The sequence below is a fragment of the Prunus persica genome, chromosome G1 (genome assembly GCF_000346465.2).
Source record: "Prunus persica cultivar Lovell chromosome G1, Prunus_persica_NCBIv2, whole genome shotgun sequence".
Classification (NCBI taxonomy): Eukaryota; Viridiplantae; Streptophyta; class Magnoliopsida; order Rosales; family Rosaceae; genus Prunus; species Prunus persica.
The window spans coordinates 46,364,901-46,372,936 of NC_034009.1; positions in this window are offsets into that span (position 1 = coordinate 46,364,901).

The window sequence follows — 8,036 nt, forward strand, 5'->3', positions numbered from 1 at the left end:
GGAGCTGGACACTTTCTTGTGGAATATCGAAAGGTATTTCAAGTATTTAAAACTCGAGGATGATGAGCCCAAGATCAATGCGGCAACGTTGTTTCTCACTGACAATGCTCTCATGTGGTGGCGTCGTCGATCTATGGAGATCGAACAAGGTACGTTTACACTTGAGACTTGGGACGATTTTAAGAAGGATATTATGTTGCATTTCTATCCAGAGAATGCCAAGTATGAGGCAAAGGAGAAGCTAAGATGGCTGAAGCAAACTGGGAGCGTGAAGGACTATGTCACCACGTTCACCAACCTGTTGTTCGAGGTGCCTAGCATGACAGATGAAGACAAGCTCATGTACTTCATGAGTGGCCTACAGAATTGGGCCAAGCTGGAGTTACAAAGGAGACACGTCCAAACCTTGTCAGAGGCAATTGCTGCAGCTGAGTCTCTTGTTGAGTTCAAGAGGAGTAGTCAAGGCGACTCCAAGTTCAAAGGAAAGAAAGGTGACAGTGGATCCGGTGGGGGAGACAACAAGCCAAAAGAGGGTAGCAAGTCAGGAGACAAGTCTGACGGTCACAAGTCATCCTGGAAGAAGAATGACAAAGGTGACAAGGGGAAAGACAAGTCGAAGCTAGCTTGCTACTTGTGCGATGGAGCGCACATGATGCGGGATTGTCCGAAGAAGAAAGCTCTGAATGCTATGAACCAAGAGAAGGGAGAGGAGGCCGAGAGGGAAGCAGGAATAGGGGCCATTGGCAGCTTCAATGCCTTGCAGGCCAAAGGAGCTCAACCACAGGTTCAAGCAAAAGGAGTGATGTTCGTTGATGCCATGGTGAAATGGCAAGACAACCCGTTGCCTGGTGGATATAGGTGCTTCGCACAACTTTATGTCTGTGCAAGAAGCAAAGAGACTTGGGTGTCGAGTCTCGAAGGAAGCAGGCAATATGAAGACGGTGAATTCAACTGCCAAGCCCATTGATGGAGTAGCTCGTGGTGTAGAGCTACACATTGCCACTTGGAAGGGAGTAGCTGACTTCTCCGTGATCTCGATGGATGACTACGATGTCGTGCTAGGAATGGAGTTCATGGACAAGGTAAAGGCATTTCCCATTCCATTTTACAATACTATGTGCATTGCACAGGGTGGAACAATGCCATGCATGGTGCTAGTAGTGAGGCAACAAAGCGAGATGAAGCTTTTGTCGGCCATGCAATTTTCCAAGTCTTGGAAGAAGGCCGAACCGACGTTCCTTGCAACTATGAAGATGGGTATAGTTGAGAAGGAAGTCCAACCAGTCCCGAAAGCAGTGGAGGCAATCCTTAAGGAGTTTGCAGATGTCATGCCCAAGGAGTTGCCCAAAACCTTACCACCTAGGAGAGAGGTGGATCATGCCATTGAGTTAGAACCGGGTGCCAAACCCCCTGCCAAAGCGCCGTACCGGATGACACCTCCTGAGTTGGAGGAATTGAGGAAGTAGTTGAAGCAGTTGTTGGACGCTGGGTGCATCCAATCGTCCAAGGCCCCTTATGGTGCCCCAGTTCTTTTCCAGAAGAAGAGGGAAGGAACACTGAGGCTGTGCATCGACCACAGGGCGCTAAACAAGGTGACCATAAAAAACAAGTATCCAATCCCTTTGATTGCAGATTTGTTTGATCAGTTGGGAGGAGTGAAGTACTTCACCAAGTTGGACTTGCGCTCGGGATACTATCAAGTGAGGATCGCACCGGGAGATGAATCAAAGACCGCATGTGTGACGAGATACGGGTCTTACGAGTTCCTTGTCATGCCGTTCGGCTTGACTAATGCTCCTGCAACATTTTGCACTCTTATGAACAAGGTATTCCAGCCTTTCTTGGACAAGTTTGTTGTGGTTTACATCGATGATATTGTGGTGTACAGCAATTCTTTGGAGGAACACCTTGAGCATTTGCAGAAGGTTTTCCAAGTTCTAAGATAGAACCAGCTCTATGTGAAGAGGGAGAAGTGCTCATTTGTCCAAGAAGAGGTCGAGTTCCTTGGTCACAAGATACGGGGAGGACAATTGCTCATGGAGGAGGGCAAGGTGCGAGCCATTCAAGAGTGGGAACCACCAATCAAGGAACCTGAGTTGCTGTCTTTCCTTGGATTGGTGAACTACTATCGTAGGTTCATCAAGGGATATTCAGCCATAGCCGCTCCCTTGACGGACTTGCTAAAGAAGAACAAGACGTGGGAGTGGACACCCCGATGCCAGCATGCCTTCGATTAGTTGAAGAGGGCTTTTATGGAGGAACCAGTGCTGAGACTTCCAGATCTTAGCAAACCTTTTGAGGTACACACTGATGCATCAGATTTTGCTATTGGTGGTGTACTCATGCAGGATGGACACCCATTGGCTTTCGAGAGTCGGAAGCTCAATGACACGGAGCGGAGGTATACCGTTCAAGAGAAGGAGATGACAGCCGTAGTGCACTGCTTGCGGACTTGGAGGCACTACTTACTTGGTTCTCAGTTCGTGGTCAAGACTGACAATATTGCCACAAGCTACTTTCAGTCCCAACAGAAGTTGTCACCCAAGCAGGCTAGGTGGCAAGACTTCTTGGCAGAGTTCGACTACAAACTGGAGTACAAGCAAGGGAAGACAAATGTGGTTGCCGATGCCTTAAGCAGGAAGGCCATACTAGCAGCTGTCACACAACCCCAGAGTTCTCTCATGCAGAGGATACGAGAGGGCTTGTTGCATGATCCCCAAGCCAAAAGTCTGTTGGAGCTTGTTAAAGATGGGAAGACAAGAAGATTTTGGCTCGATGATGGGGTTCTCTATGCAATAGGGAAGAGGATCTATGTTCCAAGGTGGGACAATCTGAGGCGAGAGTTATTCAAGGAGTGTCACGACTCGAAGTGGGCGGGACATCCGGGCACTCATCGGACATTAGCCTTGATGAGTGAAGCTTACTATTGGCCACAGATGCGGGAAGATGTAGACTCGTTCGTGCGGACTTGCCTTGTATGCCAACAAGACAAGACATTGCAGAAGCAACCGGGTGGGTTGCTAGAGCCACTTCTTGTTCCAACCAGACCATGGGAGAGTTTGTCCATGGACTTCATTGTGAGTCTACCCAAGTCAGAAGGGTGTGGCTCAATTTTGGTGGTGGTTGACAGGTTCACCAAGTATGCTACCTTCATCCCCGCACCGGCAGATTGCAATGCGGAGGAAGCTGCACGCTTGTTTCTGAAGCATGTGGTGAAGTATTGGGGAATCCCCAAGAGTATTATCAGTGACCGTGACACTCGCTTCACTGGTAAACTTTGGACGGAGCTCTTCAAGCTACTTGGCTCACAGTTGAACTTCTCTACCAGCTTTCACCCACAGACAGACGGTCAGACGGAGAGGGTGAATGCACTATTGGAGCTATACTTGAGGCACTATGTAAGTGCCAACCATCGAGATTGGGCAAAGTTGTTGGATATTGCTCAGTTCTCGTACAACTTGCAGCGGTCGGAGTCGACAAGGTCAAGTCCTTTTGAGTTGGCAACAGGACAACAACCCATAACACCGAACACAGTGGTGTCAGGCTACACGGGGAGTAGTCCTGTTGCATACAAGACAGCCAAGGAGTGGCAGGTGACTAATGAGCTGGCTCGGGCTCAATTGGAAAAGGCAACTCGGAAGATGAAGAAATGGGCGGACAAGCATCGACGGGACGTTGTGTTCCAACCAGGTGATCTGGTCTTTGTGAAGTTCAACCATTCTCAACACAAGTCCACTAGAAGATTGCACAAGGCGTTGTTGAGGAGATATGAGGGTCCATTTCCTATCATCCGATCAGTGGGAAGAGCTGCTTACCGTGTGGAACTACCACCTCGATTGAAGATTCATCCGGTGTTCCACGTGAGCAATCTCAAGCCCTACCATGCCGACCCCGAGGAGCCAAGTGGTGGAGAGTCTCAACGAGCTCCACCTTTGATGGTGACTTCATTTGACAAGGAGGTTGAGTGCGTCATGGCTAAGCGAGAGGTACGACGCAAGGGTATACCGAGGTACTTTGAGTACTTTGTCAAATGGAAGGGCTTGCCAGAGTCTGAAGGCAATTGGGAGAAAGAAGAGTCCGTGTGGAAGTACAAGGACATCATCGAAGCATTCGAACGAGACGGATCTACCACGGCAATGAGGACGTTACCGGATTAGGTGGGGGAGAATGTCACGGCCCGCATGTTCAAGGCCCAACCCGTTGGATTGATCATGCTAGACCTCTTAGCCCACTTGTCCAGATTCGTTGTACAGTAGTAGGTAGACTACAGTTGGTGACAGTAGTTGGTAGATGCCGGTAGGTGACATTGTATCTTAGCCACCTACCATGATGGTAGGTGGGATAGGGAATGTATATAAGGAGGATGTCACATTGTGAATCCTCACCTCACAACTTGTAAAGCATTGAGTAGCAATACAAGCATATATTCTCCCAAACTTGCTTAAGCGTTCTTATTGTGTTCTTGCTCTTGCGATTGTTCTTTGCTTGTTTCGATCTTGTATTGTAGGAAGGAGGCTGACTTAGCTTGTTCGAGAGGCGATCAAGTCTAAGGCCGCACGGAAGGAAGACTCCGAAAAAGTCATCCCGTGACACTAGGCACTGAAGAAAGTCGGAGTAGTATTATTGGCGCACAAGTCATGCTACAACAAGATATGGAGATACGATGATTTACAAAGATGACATAGAGGCAATTCAATATTTTGCAACAAATAAACACTTTTTACAAAAGGACGAAAATATTTTGTCATTTAGTGAAATGGGGAAACCACAATTTTCAAAAGCATTGGGCAAAATAGCAAATATAAAAAATTGCATACAAATCCTCCAATTATTCAAGAATTGCAAGATATATCCCTTAATGAGATTCTCTTATGTGTGGCCGGCCAAGAGGTGTGTGCGTGTGTGAGATTTGGTGAGTGTGTGAGAGTTGGTGGACGGTGATATCACCCAAGTGACACCACCCTTGTACCAAAAAGCAAGTGGTCCAACTTTATTCCTATATAATAATAAAAAAAAGGCTTTGGAAAGGTAAAGGGAAAAGGAACTAGAGCACAATTAGGTCTCAAAAATTTGGGGATTTGGAAAATAAGGAAGAGAAAAAGGCATAGAAAGGAAGGAAGGGATCGTCAGACCCGAAGATTAAAGGGGTATCTCAATAGTCGCCAGCTCTATCAAGTCGGATGTGGCTTGCTTCGGGACTTAGGAAACACTTAATTAAACTTGGCTGAACTACAAAATCCTTCTTTGAATAAGGGGAGCAGATCACCAAACGTCGACGATGAAGAACTCGATGGGTCGATTGCTCCTCCCGAGTGTCCTTTTTAAAATCGTATGTTCTCACTCCTCTGTTGTTCACTTACACTTTCTTTTATCTTATAGTAAAAAGTATTAAAAAATAAAAAGGAGTGTAAGTCGATAAAAAAGGAGTGGGAAAATCAGTACCCTATTTTAAAGGTTGTTAGTCATTACTTTTCCATAATTAATCTAATGGCCAGGATTACACGGAGAACATCAATAGCTTGCTATATTGGTTAAACCAGCTAAGAACTAAGGCGTGCCCTGATTTTGGTTGGTGTTCTCAAGATCATGGGGAAGTTCCTTGCTCATAACTTCAATTTTCTTACATGCATTGGTAGTTGCTTTTGTGGATTAATCATTACTACCTGTTTGCGTTCCCTATTTATACCAAAACTTGGAGGTGGATGTTCATCTACGTCCAAGTTATTCAATATTTGTATTGCTGTTGCTTTGTGATGTGTTTCTGTGTCACATAAATCCCCAACTTGCTGCTAGCTCTTCTCGTACTAGATCTCATAGCTCAAGTCCTAAAACCCACCCCAACCACATGAGGACCTCTCCCCATGAACCTTCCATTATTCACAAAGGTCGTTTTACTTTCACCATGGAAAACAATGAAACTAGAGTGTCCACCACTGTTCTTGCTTCCAGTGTGAAGAATCACTTCGAATCATTCTGTCAAGTTGGCAAAGTCTTTGGTGTCCTTGTCCCTGGGAGGGCAATCGTAGTTGCTCTAGCAGCTGAAGGGGTGTGTTGTTTGGTGCTAAACTTCTTCCCTCTCGTGTTAAATGGAGAATAGGTTCTGGTGTTTCCATTTTGTTTTGGATTGATGTTTGGCTGAGTTGTGGTGCTCTTATAAATTATGCCCTCATTAATTTGTCTGAGGAAATGCTCCAGTTGAATGTGAGTGATTTTCTGGATGAGGGTTTGTGGGATATTGCTTGCTTGCAAGAGTGTCTTCCTCCTGATATTGTGATGATGATTACTAGTATTCATGCTGGCTTCATTAATAGTGGTCCTGATATGTGCATTTGGAGGTTTACTTCTAATGGAAAATTTTATGTGAAATCTGCCTATCAATTGTTTTGTCCAGTGGCGGCTGGTTCTAATTGGCATTGAGAGTTTATTTGGAGGTTGCAGCTTCCTCCTACGGCTAAGACCTTCCTTTTGGTGCTTTGTCACAAAAAACTCCTTACTAATCCTCGAAGGCACCGTAGAGGTATGGCAGTTTCTACTTCTTGTCCTCGATGCATTTATCCTGTCGAATTTGTTGAGCATTTGTTTAAAGGTTGTAGTTCTTCCTTTTTAATTTGGAATCAGTTTGGCAGTTGGTTTGAGGAATCCAGTGTTTTGTATCCTAATTTTGATGATTGGTTCTTCCATAATCTGAATTCCAAGAGATCTTTTGACTGGTTTGGCTTGGAATTTGGTGTTTATTGTTAGCCTTTGGTTCATCTGGAAATGTCGATGTAAGTTTGTTTTTTAGCATGGTTTTTTGCTTCCCTCTGAGCCACAGTAAGTGATTTCGCCGTATGTTAAGGATTGTCTTATAGCCACTAAGTCTATATCTGTTCCTCTTCATCAAGGTGTAGTTTATCTTCATTGGCAAGCCTCTTTACCAGGGAGTTGTAAGGTTAATTCTGATGGTAGTCGTAAACATGCTCTTGGTTACATTGGAGCTTGGGGTCTATTAAGAGATCATGTTGAACCCTCCTAGTCATACCCATCCTCTTTTTAGCATTATCAATTGCTGCTATTTGCTGATTCTAAATGAGTGGTGCTGTTTTGTCAAGCACATTTTTCGTGAGCAGAATTTTGTTGCTGATTCTTTGGCTTCTATGAGCCATGATCTCCCCTTGGGTTTGCATATTTTGGATTCAGCGCCTAGTGTGGTTGTGGAGCTTCTTGCTGCGGATGCCAGAAGCTTGGCTCGTCCAAGGATGATTGTTGTGTAGTTCTTTTTGTGTTGTTTGGGCTTCGGCCCCTATTTTACAAACCAAAAAAAAAAAAAACTATAGCTAGTTGAGATCCAAACACTTTATTATGGGGGGTGTATTCAATTTAGATTTTAAAAGAATTTCAAGAAGTTTAAAAGTTTAGGAGTATTCAATCACGATTTTATAGAAATCTATACAATTCTAGGTTTAATCAATTCAGACTTTTTAAACTCCATTCAAATTTGGATGTATTCAATCACAATTTTAAAATACTTCATAATAGTTTGGGTGTATTAAAAAACTCATTGATTTAAAGGAAATACAAAACGTGGTGGATTTCATTTAATTATAGACTAATTTTAGGCCATGAAAAATCTTTGCTTCCTCTCCCCCCTCCCCCCTACCCCTCCCCTCCCAAAAAATAAAAAGAGATGTTGATAGATATATTATTTGTATTATCAAGATTTGATTTCACCACTTCTCCTACCACCATCTTATCATGGCTATTACCACTACCGCTGCCCTCATCACCACCACCACCACCACAATTCATCGTCGTCACCGCTACAACCACCGACATCACCGCCCACCCCTAAACCATCACCAACACTGGCGCCTTCACCACCACCAACTGGCCGCCCTCACTACCGACCCCCCAACCACACTACCGTCACCACACCGCCGCCACACCATCACTGGCACCGCCACCACCACCCCTTACCCCTATCTCCCCCCCACTATCACCCCATTGGCACCATCACTGCCAGCATCATCACCATCATCGCCATCGTCGTCGCTGTA